Source organism: Lutra lutra, chromosome 4 (assembly GCF_902655055.1).
Source record: "Lutra lutra chromosome 4, mLutLut1.2, whole genome shotgun sequence".
Classification (NCBI taxonomy): domain Eukaryota; kingdom Metazoa; phylum Chordata; class Mammalia; order Carnivora; family Mustelidae; genus Lutra; species Lutra lutra.
In genome coordinates this window covers 56390799-56406488 of record NC_062281.1, presented here as the reverse complement: position 1 = coordinate 56406488, position 15690 = coordinate 56390799, and the positions used below count along the sequence as shown (strand labels likewise).

Below are 15690 nucleotides of genomic sequence, written 5' to 3'. Positions count from 1 at the left end.
TCATACAAGATACAGGTTGTTTTTTAATTTTAATAATAATAAACTGTTAGTCAGTGGTTCTCTTATCTCCATGCCTTTTTCAATCTCATTTATTGTAAAGAACACTTATGGAGAAAGCAAAATTTCAGTTGATTGAAAGCATTTTCTACCTGTATGCAGGTTTGAGATAATGGTCTTATAACATTTCACTGGGGCTTTTTGAAGTCACTATTTCAGCACAAAAATTAAATCTGACACTAAAATGATCTGACGCTAGACAGTTCATTGAATAAGTGGTGGAAAGTTGGCATCTTGGTTATTATTTTTTTAAAAAAATACTAACTTGTTCAAGCCAACAACTTAAATGTTTCAATTTCCCCTTAATAAATAAAAAGGAAAATGAAATACCATGGCAGTAGAGTGTTATGAAAGCAAAGAATGGAGTTGATCTCAAAATTTTTGAAGATAAAATTAATGTTTTTTTGTACAGTTAGATAAAATTTTACTGAGAGCTCTCGGGCAGCTTTTGATCACTTTCAGAACAAATCAGAATGCTCCAAACAGCATCTTCAAAGTATGCTGATCACTAGACCTTCCCCTCCCTTTGTTTCCTTTGGAAGTTTGGGCTACCACTTATGTCCAAATCCTATATTTTAAGAAGTGAATGTGAGCTTTGAATCCTAGTTAGTTTCAGTCCCACCTCTACGATTTACTAGCTATGTGACTTAGGGTAAATTACTTAACCTCTGTGAGTGGTTTCTTGGTATTTAAAACAGGAAAATCACAGAGTTTTTGTGAAGATTAAAGAAGAGAACATAAAAGAATTTAGTGCAGTTTCTGAAACATTGTAAAGATTAATAAATGTTTCCAATTTTTGTCCTTTTTATTCTCATGGGAAACTTATAACCAGACCTCATTACCACAAGTTTTCCCAAATGTTTATGAACTCTTTTCCTGCTTCTCCCATGTTAGTTAAACTGAGCTTTGAAATGACCCGGAGCCTCATGGGAAGATGTCTCTGTGCAGGTAGTGCCACTGGTGGGAGAGGTTGACGCCAACAAAGCAAAGTTGCCGAGCTCTAATCTGGCAGTAGCTGGGGGAATGAGACTTAGTTTCTATTTTTAACTCTGTAAGTAGTTGATTGGATGACCTGGCAAAAGTCAGTTGGCTATTAATTCTGCATCTTATTATTTTTTTTAATTTTACCGTATGTCTAATCACTTGTCACTAACCCATTATCAGAAATGCTATTAAGATTGTTGTGAGTAAGGGTGTTGATATCAGGAGCAAGTGACAGATAAAATGGGGAGGCTTCCTTATTTAAAAGCAACAGTTGACTTTTTTTTTGGTTGGGGGGGAAGGTAATACAGTGTGAAGGTTCCTGGGAGAGAACAACTTTAACTTATAAAGAATTTTTAACATTCGCTTCCACTAACAAAAATCTTTGAAGAGTCGCTAATTATCTGCCTTATTATACTCAAATATATATACTTGGTATATATTATATATATATATATATATATATATAAAAGTATATAAATGTTATATAAATACATATATTTATGTATAACAATTGAAGAAGTTTCTCATTATTCATATCATTAAATTGTACAAAAGGAAAATTATTATTGTTATTATTTTTAAAAGGTTTTATTTATTTATTTGACACAGAGAGAGAGACAGCAAAAGAGGGAATACAAGCAGGGAGAGTGGAAGAGGAAGAAGCAGACTTCCTACCAAGCAGGGAGCCTGATGCAGGGCTTGATCCCAGGACCCTGGGATCATGATCTGAGCTGAAGGCAGGCACCTAACGACTGAGCCACCCAGGTGCCCCCCAAAAAGGAAAATTAACTTGTTACTCCATTGTATATCATATGCCAAGGACTCTTTAGTATGTAATATCTATTTTACTGAAGCTCCAAGAATTTAGAGAGAACATACAAGCATTTTAATATTCAGAGTCTTGTGCATTCCTAGGTGCCATTGATTAGAGTTGATCAATAGCAACACCTTTAAACTGAAATAAAAACATCAAGCCTCAATTAATGTAAAAACTTGAGTGGCAACACCTATGAATTACCTATAAAAACTGCATTGTTAATACACAAATGGGCTTTAGTATGATGAATTTGGGGGCTTAAAAAGCACACAGTTTTACATTTCTTAAGAAGATTTATTTATTTATTTGAGAGAGAAAGAGTGCATGCATGTTGGGAGGGTTGGTTAGAGGTTGAGGGAGTGGGAGAGAGAGTATCCTCATGCAGACTCCCTGCTAAACGAGGAGCCTGATGCAGGTCTTGATCCCAGGCCCCAACCAAGATCATGACCTGAGTTGAAACCAAGAGTCAAATGCTTAACCAACTGAGTCACCCAGGTACCCCACAGGTTTAGGAATTTTAATTCAGTATGTAAATATGCTAACTTATGTTAAAATTTCTGTAACTTTAGGGTCAAAGTAATTTGAAAGTTATTGGTGTTATTTTTCTGGTTTCTAATAACTGCTGTCTCAAATAAACGCATTACCAAGACAAAAATATCCCTGGCTTAAAGTTTCTGCCCAATTAATCTGCCCAATTAACATACTGGGATATCTCTTGGATATCGGTAAAATGATATATTTTACAGCAAGCCTATAAAATGACTTTCCACTTGGCAGTCAACCTTCAACAATAAAATATACCTGATATTCCAATTTTGCAAAATAATTATATCACATAAATGTTATCTTAATAAATGGCAGGTGACTATTAAGGTTTAATCATTCTCCAAATACCTTTTACCAGTTATTAATAGACTACTGAGTAAGCAACAGTTCTGTAGTTTTTACTCAGATTTTTATTTAGACTCAAGTGTAATCTGTATTTCCTTTTCTTTTTTCAAGATTTTATCTATTTATTTGAGAGAGAGAGTGAGTGACAGAAAGAGAGAGAGAGACCTTGATTGAGCTGGGGAAGGGAAGAGAAGCAGGTTCCTGCTGAGCAGGGAGCCTGACATGGGATTCGATCCCATCACCGTGGGATCATGACCTGAGCCGCAGGCAGACACTTAACCAACTGAGCCACCCGGCGCCCTGTTATCTGTATTTCTATAGTGCTTTTATATCTACCATCTCACGTAAGGAGACGGAAGCTTTCTAGGGCTTTTATGTTGGCTTCTAAGTGGAGCATTCTTTAACATTTTTCATTTAAAAATACTATATAAAAATTTATAGGTCTAATTAAATATAAATATTAGAAAATCTATGGAACATTTGAAACACTCAAACACACAAAAACAGGGATATACTTGAAAACATGAATTTCTAATGTATTCATTTAGGTTATCTATGTTGAACTTTATTTCATTCATCTACATAATAGCTCACACAACAACCTTCTCTGTTAATTATTTTAAGATCCTGAAAGTAGGAAACAATATAGAAACTAACTAAAATTTCCTTTTTGAGAAATGTTAAGTGAAAAGAGAAGAATATTAAATAGTAAGTAAAGCATATTGGTTTTGAATATCACATACATAGAGGAAAAAGACCCAAAGAAAGTTTAAAAATCAATTATCAATAATTAAGAAATAGAAAGCCAGGGTGACCTTTACTTCCTCTCAATACCAATCTCATCTGCTATTTCCAAACTCATTACAAAGTATATGTATTACTCAACTGTTTAAGAAGAATATATGCTGGTTTGGATGTGTTTTGTAACATCTAAACCTTGCTGAGTGTTGCTAAAATGTTTGATTTTTATATAGATTTCTGGAAGTTCACATTAGAGGAAGGGAAGTTTTCCCTCAACCTGAAATAACAGTGATAAATTAAAATTTCTTTTGAAGTACTGTCTACTTTCAAAGCATTTTTATATCCATTCTCTTACTGGATTATCCTAACTCTCCACAGTTGGTAGAGCAATGGTTATCTTCATTTTGCAGAGAGGAAAACTGAAGTTCGTGAAGTTTAGCAGTTTGCCCACTTCAGCAGTACACAGAGTTATTAAATAGCAGGGCAAGAATTCAGACTTGCTTCATGCCCTGGTCAATCTAGTGCTTTCCTAGATGCTGCAAAAACTGGACATGTATAAGGGTAAGCACGAAAATGGATATAGGCTTAGATCTGTTCCTACTTATAAATTTGCCTGTAGACCTCACTGGAGCCTGCACCAGGACAATCTACGTGGATTACTTTCATCAACTCAAAGAAGTGGTCATATTAAATAAGCTTCTAGGTTTAATTAAAAAAAACAAAATAAAACAAAACTATACTGTTTGTTTGTTTTTTTTCACCATATTCCAGTTTGTATTTTGTCATTATCAGCTTCTTTTCTAGAGAACCATGGCTTCAACTTAAAGGGTTGCATTGGTTAATAAACATGGATGATGCTGACGGCTTATCTGAGTTAAGTAATGTATGAATCTAGTTTCACTGACACGGTGCTAACAGTCATGAGATTACATCATTTTATTTATACACACACTTGTACACACATTAGCAAAAAATAATTTTTGCTTCAAACTAGAACATTATTTGCATAATTTGCAACCTAATTGGAGCACTTGGCCGTATAATCTATAATTTTAAAAGTTAATTAAAATTCACAGAAAATTCTCTTCTGTAACTAGATTGGACACTTGTATTGCATTTCTACTAGGTTTCTATTAAGTATAAAATTATTTTAAACAAGTCATTTATAAGATCTGCCTCAGTATTTTTGTGCTTCTGAAATATCACCACTATAATCTGCTTTTTAAAATAGTCTGACACCTACCAAGTACTCCTTCACCTCCTACAAGAAAGCAAGAAAAAGAAAGCATTTATGTTTTTAATTTTAGTGAAGGGTTCTTGATTTAAGAATTAGTCATTTGCTGTCATTTGAATTTCAACTATTCTGTAAGTACTTGGTTCTTTTTGTATGACTTTTTTGTAGTTTTCACACATATCACCATTAATTTCATCTTTCACTTTGTCTTCTTAGAAATAACATTATGGTTTTGAACTGTTTATCAGTAACAGATAATGGCAGGAAATGGTGATTCTGGTTTTTGGTTAAAAAAAAAACAAATTGAGAAACTAAAGGAATAGTTACTATAGCATCCCCCCCCATTTAATTAATCAGCCATTCACATCAGTGAATATTAGATTTTGAGACTACAGATCCAAATACTAAATGTTTTACATATTTGGAAAAGTGAGAAATAATACTTATTTTGCTTACCCTGTCCTAAATGCTGTTCTAAAACCGAATAGATTCCCTCTCACAACAATCCTAAGAGGAAGACACTGTTATTACCTATTTTATAGATAAGCAAATAAATACAGAAAATGATTAAGTTATCCATGGTCACACAGCTAGTAAGGTACAGCTATAGTATTTAAAACCAGTTTAAAATATCTAAAATCCGTTATTGTGAGAGTCCATATTCCCAACCCCTGTAATGAATGTAAGGGTTTTGATCCTACCATTTGTTATATGCCCATTTACTTGCTTGTGGAAAGAAAGAGAGGGGAGGAAGTAAAGAAGGAAGAGCTGAAGGCAGGAGAGATGTCAAAATTCTGCCAGTTCATTGATAACTGCTACATAATGATGTTCAGTTTAGGTTCTTATAGCATTTTCAATGCAATAAATAATTTAAAATTTTCTCAAGTGAAGTCTTTGATAATATCAGATGGAGACAGCCAGTGACTTTCTATTTACTAATAATCATAATTGAAGTGTTAAGGCAGTCTCCTATTCAGAACAAAACTAATTCTGGTAATTTTCACAACAATACATATATCTTAAAATTATTATCAGGGTTTTCTTCACCCTCAGCACTCAGCTTACTTAATTTTAATTTTTCTTTTTTTTTTTTTTTATTTGACAGAGAGATCACAAGCAGGCAGAGAGGCAGGCAGAGAGAGAGGAGGAAGCAGGCTCCCCGAGAGAGCAGAGAGCCCGATGCGGGGCTCGATCCCCGGACTCCGAGATCATGACCTGAGCCGAAGGCAGCGGCTTAACCCACTGAGCCACCCAGGCGCCCCTAATTTTAATTTTTCAAAAGCCCATAAATTTTAGTAAGATTTTAAGTTAGGCTTAAATCATAGGAAAATTAAAGGAAGTTTAGAATCTGTAACAGAAGGAAATCACCCCCTTCCCATCCCATGCTCACGTCTGTTCATTTCTACCAGAATGTTCCATCGAGAAAGGAGGAATTATTCTGATTGGTCAGATTTAATGGACCACTCATTGAGCCATATTTTACTGTTACTGCATGTTTAAAGGTACACAGCAATGGTTCTCACATTCTTACTTGCCTATAATTTGATCCTGTGAGAGCAGATGTGTAGAGTGAGGATCCTTGAAACCTCCATCTTAGTCTCCTCCCTCTTGCATGTCTTGCAGGGGGAAGGGGGGTGTGTGTCTTAATCCAGCAGACAATGGGCCCTTCTTTTATAGGCTGTTTCCATGCCCATGAGTCAAGCTCTATTTGAGCCTGGAAAAATCTTACTCTCTTGTCAACTTCTTCCTTCAGTATGTACTCAGAAAACAGTAAAATACCTCAAGTAAGTCTTTACCATAGCTCTGAAATCAGGGTTATCAGGAAGTAATCCCAAATCTCAGATATGTTCTGTATCTTAATAGATAATTTTGTATTTATAGTTAACATTTACTCTGGATTATTCAGATGTGCGATTAGAAACTATTTCTGTCTTCAAGTGCTGAAAAGCAGGATAAGTATGGATTTTCATCAAAGTAATTTAGAAACTGTATTTGTTTCTTATGTACTAGCCACTATCCTAGAGACTGGTGATAGAGTGCTAAACAGAGTGGTTATAAACCACACTGATTTCCAGCAACATTGTTAAGAAAGGATGAAATTCAGGGGCTCCTGAGTGGCTCAGTCATTAAATGTCTGCCTTCAGCTCAGATCATGATCCCAGGGGCCTGAGATCTAGCCCTACATGGGCTCCCTGCTCAGTGGGAAACTGGCTTCTTCCTCTCCTACTCCCTCTGCTTGTGTTCCCTCTCTTGTTATCTCTCTCGCTGTCAACTAAATAAATAAAATCTTAAAAAAGGGTAAAATTCAAACAGGAAAGGGGTACAGAAGTCATACGCAAAAAAACAAGTCTCAGCTTTAATATGCATGGTTGGCATTTTGGGGCTAGAACAAATCTAACGGGAAGTTTAGGATTAATGATATATAGTCTAGTTGAACTCTGTTTTATTTAAAACAAGCAATTTTTTCAAACAAAGTCAACAAATCATTAACAGTAATTATGCAAACTCCAGTCTATTTTTTTATTATTATTTTTTTTATTTTTAAGCAATCTTCCTACCGAACGTGGGGCCTGAACTACTATTTGGAGATCAGGAGTCACATGTTCCCTGACAGAGCCTGCCAGGTGCCCCTATAGTCCCTTATTTTTTAAAAATAGGGTGCCTTGGCTTATAATCTGTGGTCATTTTAATATTTTGAGAAACCAGCCTTCAGCATTTTGGAAATTAGGTTTTTTTCACAATAAAAATTCTAATATTTGTGCATCAGTTGTATTTCACGCCTCCAAAATGGGGTGAAACTTTACAATTTTAAGTCACAAACCAGTATATTGCCTGTTGATTCTAGGCTTCCAAGGTTTATTGTAAGAAATGGTAGGTGAGAGGAATCTTCATCATGAAAACACACCTAAATTTGAAGTCTGAAACTTTTTTTGATTCGTTAGTGATGTAGGAAAAGACATTAGGGTTCTAAGCCAATGGCTAAGGAGGAATTCTTGAGACATCTTTGGTGCAAAAGGTGGTTTTTGTTTTTTTTTGTTTTTTTAACAGCATGGGGACAGGACCAGTGGGCAGGAAGAGCTGCTCTGGGGTCATGAGGAGTGGCCCATTATATATTTTTAAGTTCGGGAGGGGTTAGGGACAGTGTTAAGTCTCCTAGGTGTTGGGTCCCCCAAAATTGGGTACCTCAATAATGGGTCCGTGATTAAAGGAGTGAGACTGATACAAAGCGAAGGTCAAGCAAAGCTTTATTTTGCACCAAGCATCAGGAATCAGACCGACCGACAAACAGACCTGTCGGGGCCACCCCTACAGAGAGGACGACCCCTTCCTGCTTTCCAGACTAACTTTTATAGAGCAAAGGCCATGTGGTTGGGCCTGGCCACACACAGGTGGCCAATGAGATTGTAACACACACACAGGAAACTCCACAGTGATGCTAGGCGACCAACTGAATTACAGTTTACCCTAGTAGACATTCGATTTAGCCTATCACACCTTGGTTAGGATTGGCGCCAAAAGGCTCCCAAAGGTGGGGAGCTCATACTCCTTGGTAGCTAAGAGATAGTATGCACCCCCACTGATTGAATACCTCCACCTGGCCTGACCCACCCTTGTACTTGGACTTTGTTACCTGGGACTGGTTTCCTGGACTTGCTTTTAAATAAGTTCCCCTGGGGTGGGGGGAGCAAGGTCAATTTAAACTTTACAGCAAAATGGCAGTTCAACCAGGGTGGGGCTGCTCTGGCTGAATAGGCCCTTACATAGGTATTTTGGAAACAAGGTTTCCAGGATCCTGAGGGGATAGCTATTGTCAGGAAAGGTCGTTTATTACTGTTTAGTAAAAACTCAGTCATGAGATCCTTCAGGTGTGTATCAGTGGGCCATATGCTTGGGGGATGATTGCCAACATGCATCTTGGGGGGATAGAGATAAAGGAAGTTTCCAAAAGAATTTTTATATGTTAAAGTAGGATTATAGGATCTTGGGAGTCTTGGGGTCGGGCCAGGATTGCCTTTTGCCCTTAGCAAAGTGTCAACATCTAACATCAAGGCAACTGAGTCCCTACAAGAATGGCCCTCTGCCTGTTATGAGGACTTGTCAATGGGCTGTAGGTAGTAAGGAAACTTAATAATTTTTCATCTGCCTTTGTTTCCCACATCATTTAGTAGATGTTGGCATCACAGAATCATATGTAGTGACAGGGCATGGTCAAGTTTGTATCAGCATTCATCTCACACTAGATTTTGAGAATTTAGTAGTTTTTAAACTACTTTTTTCTCCTGACAGGTGGCTTCCGACTCTAAAAGTATTATGACTTATTTATGCACCATACATTCAAAAAATAGTTACTACTCACATATACTATTCCAGATACTGTACTGGTCACTGGGGAGTCAAGGATGACTAAAACAGTTGTGGCTATCAAGAAGTCCCCAATGTAATGAGCCTTTCCTTCTTATTCTTCAAGTGGCATCAATTCTAAGTAACCAAAAGTAAGAGGGATTTGAGTAGCATTTATATTCAATTATTTATTTATACTCAATTATTTATACTCAATTAAATGTAGATTGGACCAGATGATTTTTCAAAAAAACAGGTTTAATTAAAGAAAGTACAAGAAAGTTCTTTGGGCTTTCTCTTCAATGAGCAGTTATCTATCCTTGGGATGTAATATTAGAACTCAGTGAGCAATCCATCAACTACAGCCCCGTGGTATCCAAAATGAACAATGTTTTCTTCAGCCATTGACTTCCTAGAGACACCCAAGGCATTTTAACTTTACTTGCCAAGAAATCACCAGTAAACAGCAATGATGGTAGATGTTGACTATTTACTACCATAGGGTTGAGAAAATTAGTGAGTTACATTACACTACTTGTCAAGCATTTTGACATTTTGGAACAGAAAGTGCTGTTTAAATATAAAGAGCATTTTCTGTTGAATTGCTCATCCTTGTGAGGAAATGACCTATCAAGTAATAGAGCAGAGTATAGGAGAACTGTCACAATACAAGATTGATTTCTGCTAAAGAGACCTTAAAGTAACTACAGTTTGTGGTTGTTTATAATCATTTGTAAATTATGGTAAAAGCCCAGTATAAAAAGCTATTTGGATTCACTTTCTGGCACAATTTCCTGGGCATTCCCACCTCCACCCACCCCCACCCCCACCTTTTCTTTCTGGCTCTTTGTCAGACGGGGAGAGAATGGGTCTCAGGCTTTAATGTGAATCCAGAGATCAGAAAGCTTGTCAAAAACAATGATTATGAGGGCCTCACCTGGTAATTGCATTTCCAACAAGTTCCTAGGAAATACTTTTTGCTGGTATACATTTGATGACTGCTGCTGAAGTTAAAAGGGTTTGGAGATTGGGGAAGAGGAATGAGAAACTTCCTAAAACCAGTCTCTGTCTTGTTTATGGAGCTGTCCAAGTTGTTGGGACGATAATTGCTCCTGCCCTGGGGAGCCAATTGAAAGTAAATGGCCCTCCTCTGAGTGGGTGATTGGCCTAGGGCAGCCGTTGCAGCACTCCTGCTTTTCCCATTCTTAAACCAAGGTTTACAGTTTAATAAGCCAGTTTTTCTCAGATTCAAAGTAGTAACGGTAACTTCTCTTCTCTGTTATTAAAAAAATAACACAAAGCAAACCCAAACACGTATATCCTGATAGTACTTTCCCTGCATTGACAACTCTTTGGATTTATTCATCTATTACTCTGATGTAGTTAAAAAAAAAAAAGCTATAAAAATTTAGTAAAATCTCTCTCTCCATGAAGATTTTATTTAGGCTTCTAAGTTTAAGTATTTAGTTAAAAATAAAAAATACGTGTTCTCTACTGCCTGGGGCTAGACATTATCTTTTATCTCCCTAAGGGGGAAGAACTACGCAGGTCCAAGTACTTAAAGAGACTTTCTAAAAAGCCCTATCTAGGTGCGCCTGGGTGGCTCAGTGGGTTAAAGCCTCTGCCTCCGGCTCAGGTCATGATCCTAGGACCCGGGATCTAGCATCGGGCTCTCTGCTCAGCAGGGAGCCTGCTTCCTCCTCTTTCTGCCTGCCTCTCTGCCTACTTGTGATCTCTGTCTGTCAAATAAATAAAATCTTTAAAAAAATAAAAAGCCCTATCTATCCACTCCACCACCACTGGCTCTCCACTTTATCCACCATTCTTTTTAAGGTTTCCACACCAGGAACACCAACCTCCTTGCTGTGCTTTCAGAACACAGCATTCTCCCATCCAAAGGCCCTTGCATTAACAATTTTATCTGCTGGAAATGTTCTGGAAAATTTAAATGCATACAACTAAAATTTTATAATAGAGGGTATAATAATGGGATAAAACTACCTTCAAATCTCTGCTCAAATGCCACCTCATCAGTGAGGGCTTGATCATCCTATAAAAAATAAATTTTGCACTTGAACATACAAGTGCAATATTTACCCTTGCACACATTAACACACACATGCTCTTATCCCATCCCTGATATATTTTTCTCCATCCATTTATTTCCATCTGACAAGCAGCATATTCTAGTACTGGTTTATTTATTTTCTCCTTCACAGCTAGAATGCAAAATCCATGATGGTAGGGTCTTGGTTTTTCATTGCAGAACCCACAACAATCACTTGCATATAAGAGCCACTCAGTAAATATTTCCAGGAAGGAAGGAGGGAAAAAAAAAAAAAAAGATGATTTTTTTTCTTAAAGTTTTATTTATTTGAGTGATCTCTACACCTATGTAGGGCTCAAACTCACAACCCTGAGATCAAGAGTTGGATGCTCTACCAACTGAGCCAGCCAGGTGCCCTGAAAGGTGATATATACTTACAGTAGTTTATTCACTGCAAATTTTGGCATCCCTTGTGCTACTTACTCAAATGTCTCTTATACTTCGGTTTTACTTAACCACTGACAGTTCTTTAGAAGCACCATTGCTCATTATGCATGCTATTGCCTCTGCCTTGAATTTTCATTTCTGAACATTTTAAAATTGTTTTTCTTTAAAAAATGAATCAGATTTTCTCCAAAAGTATTTCATGATAAACTTGTTCTTTCTCTGTGTCCCCCTTCTAATCCTAACCCTTGTCTTGGCACTTAACCTACTCATTATATTGTCTGTCTAATTGAAAGTCATGCCAGCTTTATTGTGAACCACTTGAAAACAGGGTCTGTTCACTATTTCTAGCCTCAAAAGCACAATGCTTGAATGCCTGGCACATGGCAACTACTCATAAATGTTGAATAAATGAACAATATCCGCCCCCCACCCCATCGTGTTAAGATATTCCTTGATGCTCTACACTTCTAAAATTGCCCTGGGATATGAGAGTAATAAGGAATGTTCCTAAAAATCAAGAGAATAGACACTTATGACCATAACCAGTCTGAAGATCAACTAAGTCAGTCTCAAAACTAGAGTAGTTGCCAAACAAGGACAAGGAGAGAGGCATCCAAACTCATTTAGGAAGAGGTAGTAAGATTCTGGTGTCCACACTGCCATGAAGAAAACCATGGCCATATGAAGCTTCTAATACTAATGAAAGTGTATCTCTCGTGTATGTGGTATTAGATCATGATAAAACTCTTTAGAAAACCTGTTTTTGTACTTTACCTCCTCAGGCATCACTTGGTGTGTGGTGACACACTACATTAATTTTACTATGTAATTGGTTTAGAATCTATTCCCCTAGGGGGAGAAAGATTCTGTCTTAGTCTGATTTTGCTGCTTCAACAAAATACCACCAACTGGGTAGTTTCTAAACAACAGAATATTCACTGTTCTGGAGGCTGGGAAGTCCAGGATCAAGGTGACAGCCCATGATCACTTTCTGTTAAGGGTCCTCTTTGGAGTTCTTACACTGGCAATGTCTCCCTCTGTCCTTATATGGTAGAAGGGGCAAAGGATGTCTTGGGAGCCTCTCTTATAAGGCACTAATTTCATTCATGATGGTTCCACTTTCATGATTTAAGCAACTTCCAAAGGCCCCATCTACTAATGCTATCACATTGGACATTAGGATTTCAACCTACAAATTTGGTGGATACATGGACATTCAGACTATAACAGATCCTTAAGGATCAAAGCTTGTTCTAAAGTTTATAGCCTGGGAGATAGGCAGAATTTGGAGATGTTCAGCTGGTATATAATTTGGTCTTAACATACCCATCCCAGCAAACAGACCCTGCACACAATTAAGCAACAACTGTGCTTTGTGAATGAGAGTGTTTGCCTTGGCAGGAATGTGTTCCATCTGTTTCTCCTATATCTATGACTATATCATGCATAATATTAACAAGACACCTAAATACAGCAAATCTGAAGCAAAAATGATAGACCAAAAAAAAAAAAAAAGTGCAGAGAAATAAGGTGAGTGAATATTGAAGGGCAGAGGTGGTCTATTGGTAGGCTTGGAAACCAACCATGAGTAAGATAAGTTGATTAAACATAGCATAGAAAATTCACAGGAAAAAGTTGGTGAGATCAACTAACAGGCAAAGCAAATAGTTTTTTCAACAGTAACATTTTTGCTATTTCAAAGAGGAAAGGCTGTACATGATAAGAGATTGAGAAAATAAGTACAGGAGTTCCTTTCTCAGAAGGCTAGAGCTAAGGCAAAAATGAGAACTCTACTTAATGTAAGCAAGGAATCACTGTCAGGAAATGACAGTTGTAGAAAACAAAAAAGGGAGACTCAGAGTCCTGAACCAGGAGATAAGAACTTGCCTGGTTTATTCATTTTAAAAAAAAAAATTTTTTAAAGATTTTATTTATTTATTTATTTGACAGAGAGCACAAGCAGGGAGAATAGCAGATGGTGAGTGAGAAGCACCCTCCCTAATCAGCAGGGAGCCCAATGTGGGGCTTGATCCCACTGGAGCCAAAGGCAGAAGTTTAACCAACTGAGCCACCCAGGCACTGCTTGCCTGGTTTATTCATAAATAATTGGTCTCAATTTACCTTGGTTTTTACATTTCTTGGGAACTGGCGAATGTATTCTCACTGTAGTACTTGTCTCTCACCTGCATTAAAATGTGCAATATCTAACATTTTGTCATATATTCCTTGAACCCAGTTATCATAAAACAGCAGTAAATAAGCTATGGCCTCCAGGCCAAATTCATGATCGAGCTAAGAATGGTTATTAACATTTTTAGATGGTAGTTAAGAAAAGAAAAAGAAAAAAACAAGCAGAGCATTCGATAGAGACCTAGATCGTTCACAAAGACAAAAGTATTTGTTACCTGGAGGGTTTTTAGGGGTAGAATTAATATTCACATTTACTTTATATATGTAAATGAATATAATAAAGAGATAATGAATAACAAATGAATATTGTATATCTATAATGAATGTGAAGATTTATATATATATATACAATTCAGTATATTGTAAGAGAACAGTTTTGTCTTATACATTGTAGGATTTCATATCCTACAAGTGGATTGCTAGATAAAAGAAAGGAAAAGCTACTGGTTTCTAGTTCATTGGGGTTAAGAAGAGAGACTAATCAGCGAAATTCACTTCCTTTTTGCCATTATAACACCACAGAAGAAAATGAAGTTAAAATTGTAAACCTGGGAGTGCCTGGGTGGCTCAGGTCATGATCTCAGGGTCCTGGGATCGAGGCCCACATCAGGCTCTCTCCTCAGCAGGGAGCCTGCTCCCCCCCCCACCGCCTCTCTGCCTACTTGTGATCTCTCTCTCTGTGTCAAATAAATAAATAAAATCTTTAAAAAACAAAATAAAACTGTAAACCTGATTGTGGGAGATACATGGAAGAAATGAATTAAAAAGACAATGAAAGGGTATAAATCACTTTTTTCAGAGCTCTAATGGTAGGAGTAAAGAAATAGTAATTGTAGGTCCCTGTTGGTATCAGTAGGTTGTCTTTCAGTCTGAGGTTTCTCTGCTATCCCTGCTGCTGTTCCTGCCCCCCAAAAAAGTGTCAGAGAGGATAAGAAGTCTATCTTCAAAGCTCTTATTAAGAGAGATGTTGGACAAATAGACCCACAGACACACATAAATACATATCTACATCTCTTTCGGATGGTATTATTTAATAGCTTCTTTTGTTTTTGTGTGTAAAACCCTTCAAACAGCTTCCTCTACTCAGATGCCCATAGGGCCAAGCAAATTGGGCCAGGTCACAGGTAAGAAAGAAGGAAGAAGCCTGTGGCAAAGTGGAGAGATTGTGCCCTCCCTAAAAGAATTTAAATTCTATTAAATTAAAAGAAAAGAAATAAAGCATTTAGAAGTTTTCAACCTGTTCTTTCCTATTAACCTCACCAATTTTTTTCTGGCAACTGAAGTGGAAGGAGGATTCCTTTCAGTTGTTACCTTTCTTGAAAGAGTTCATTCTAACCCAATTCAGCCTAAACTCAACATTCCTGCATTTCCCATTTGAATTTATCTTCTATCTCCCTTTAACTTTCCAAATTCCTACTGATGGCAAATAGTTATTCTTAGTCACCATTGTTTTAAAAAATATTTATTTATTTATTTATTTATTTATTTGATAGTCACACAGGAGAGAGGGAAAACAAGCAGAGGGAGTGACAGAGGGAGGAGCAGTCTCCCTGCTGAGCAGGGATTCCCAATGTGGGACTGGATCCCGGAATCTTGGGATCATGACCTGAGCCTAAGGCAGATGCTTAACCAGTAAGACACCCAGGCACCTCCTTAGTCACCATTTATTGAGAATTTAAATACATGCTAATAAATTTTTTCAGTATTCAATTCAAAAGTATTGCCCACATTTTACCAGTAAAAATAAAGAGACTTAAAAAAAAATAAAGAGACTTAGAGAAGATAAGTAATTTGTCAGAAGTACAGTTAGCAAGTGGGCAAGCCTAGGATTCAGGCACAGAGGGTTCAATCCCATGCTCTTGACCATGAAGTTTAACCCTCCTGAAAAAAGTTAACCCCTATTCAAGGGAAATGAGGGGCAGATGCTTGGCTCCCTTTGTA

General features: G+C 37.1%; 1 protein-coding gene across 2 annotated transcripts in view; it reads left to right on the top strand.

Annotated features, from left to right (window-relative positions):
* PKIA (cAMP-dependent protein kinase inhibitor alpha) overlaps nt 1-15690 on the top strand; it is a 95788-nt gene that overhangs the window by 11494 nt on the left and 68604 nt on the right. The gene's annotated exons all lie outside the window — the stretch shown is intronic.